At 58.5% G+C, this 2,317-nt stretch overlaps 1 non-coding gene across 1 annotated transcript; it reads right to left on the bottom strand.

Annotated features, from left to right (window-relative positions):
* Window positions 1–2,034: 2,034 nt before the first annotated feature.
* TRNAR-CCG (transfer RNA arginine (anticodon CCG)) lies at window positions 2,035–2,107 on the bottom strand. The gene has a single exon. It is a non-coding gene; the product is annotated as a tRNA-Arg (tRNA).
* Between the last annotated feature and the right edge of the window lie 210 nt (window positions 2,108–2,317).

Here is a 2,317-nt window from a genome sequence, read left to right on the forward strand (position 1 = left end):
ACGGGGGGGACACTGGGGACACTGGGGGACACTGGGGGGACACTGGGGACACTGGGACACTGGGGACACTGGGACACTGGGGGGGCTGGGACACGCCCCCGAGGAGGTGGGGACACGGGGGGGACACTGGGGACACTGGGGGACACTGGGGGGACATTGGGGGGACACTGGGGGGGATTGGGGACACTGGGGGGACATTGGGGGGGATTGGGGACACTGGGGACACTGGGGACACTGGGGGGGCTGGGACACGCCCCCGAGGAGGTGGGGACATTGGGGGGACACTGGGGACACTGGGGGACACTGGAGGGACACTGGGGACACTGGAGGGACATGGGGGGACATTGGGGGGACATTGGGGGGACATTGGGGGACCCCCCTGCCCTCTCCTCCCCCCCCCCCGGCAGGTAAAGGATGGAGACCCCGCCCCCGACCCCGCCCCTGACCCCGCCCAGAGCACGGAGGAGCTGACCAATCACGGTACGGCCCCAAAATTCCCCAAAATTCCCCCCCAAATCCCTCAAATCCCCCCAAAAACTGCCCAAAAACTCCCCAAATTCCCCAAAACTCCCCAAATCCCCCCAAAACTCCACAAATCCCCCAAAATCCCCCCCAAAATCTCCCCAAATCCCCCCCAAAACTCCCCAAATCCACCCAAAATCCACCCAAAACCTCCCCAAATCCCCCCAAAACTCCCCAAATCCCCCAAAACTCCCCAAATCCCCCAAAACTCCCCAACCCCCCCAAATCCCCCCAAATTCCACCCAAAAACTCCCCAAATTCCCCCAAAACTCCCCAAATCCCCCCAAAACTCCCCAAATTCACCCAAAACTCCCCAAATTGCCCCCAAATTACCCAAATTCCACCCAAAAACTCCCCAAATTCCCCAAAACTCCCCAAATCCCCCCAAAGCTCCCCAAATCCCCCCCAAATTCCACCCAAAAACTCCCCAAATTCCCCTAAATCCCCCCCCAAATCTCCCCAAATCCCCCCCAAAACTCCCCAAATCCTCCCAAAACCTCCCCAAATTCCCCCAAAATTCCCCAAATCCACCCAAAACTCCCCAATTTCCCCCAAAACTCCCCAAATCCCCCCAAAACTCCCCAAATTCACCCAAAACTCCCCAAATCCCCCCAAAACCTCTCCAAATTCCCCCAAAATTCCCCAAATCCCCCCAAAACTCCCCAATTTCCCCCAAAACTCCCCAAATCCCCCCAAAAACTGCCCGAAATCCCCCCAAAACTCCCCAAATTCCACCCAAAAACTCCCCAATTCCCCCATAACTCCCCAAATCCCCCCCCCAAATCCCCCCCAAAACTCCCCAAACCCCCCCAAAACCTCCCCAAATTCCCCCAAAATTCCCCAAATCCCCCAAAACTCCCCAAATTCACCCAAAACTCCCCAAATTGCCCCCAAATTACCCAAATTCCACCCAAAAACTCCCCAAATTCCCCCAAAACTCCCCAAATCCCCCCAAAGCTCCCCAAATCCCCCCCAAATTCCACCCAAAAACTCCCCAAATTCCCCTAAATCCCCCCCCAAATCTCCCCAAATCCCCCCCAAAACTCCCCAAATCCTCCCAAAACCTCCCCAAATTCCCCCAAAATTCCCCAAATCCACCCAAAACTCCCCAATTTCCCCCAAAACTCCCCAAATCCCCCCAAAACTCCCCAAATTCACCCAAAACTCCCCAAATCCCCCCAAAACCTCTCCAAATTCCCCCAAAATTCCCCAAATCCCCCCAAAACTCCCCAATTTCCCCCAAAACTCCCCAAATCCCCCCAAAAACTGCCCGAAATCCCCCCAAAACTCCCCAAATTCCACCCAAAAACTCCCCAAATTCCCCCATAACTCCCCAAATCCCCCCCCCAAATCCCCCCCAAAACTCCCCAAACCCCCCCAAAACCTCCCCAAATTCCCCCAAAATTCCCCTAAAACTCCTCAAATTCCCCCAAAATTACCCAAATTCCCCCAGAAACTCCCCACATCCCCCCAAAACTCCCCAAATCTCCCCCCGGTAAAACTGCGGCCGCCCGACCCAGGTGGGACTCGAACCCACAATCCCCAGCTCCGGAGGCTGATGCCTTGTCCATTAGGCCACTGGGCCGTGCGCGCGGCAGCGGCGCCGGGCGCCACCTGGGGGCGCTGCCGGAGCCCCCGGCGCGGGGCGGGGACACGGGTGACCCCCAGGTGCCCGTGGGCGGCCCCAGGTGACCCCAGGGGACTCCAGGTGTACTCTGGGTCTCCCCAGGTGACCCATTGGGTGTCCCCAGGTGGCCCCAGGTGACCCCAGGTGACCCAGTGGGTGACCCGTGGG

Source organism: Chamaea fasciata, unplaced genomic scaffold, assembly GCF_029207755.1.
Source record: "Chamaea fasciata isolate MVZ Bird 193981 ecotype frontalis unplaced genomic scaffold, bChaFas1.0.hap1 SCAF_1, whole genome shotgun sequence".
Taxonomy (NCBI): domain Eukaryota; kingdom Metazoa; phylum Chordata; class Aves; order Passeriformes; family Sylviidae; genus Chamaea; species Chamaea fasciata.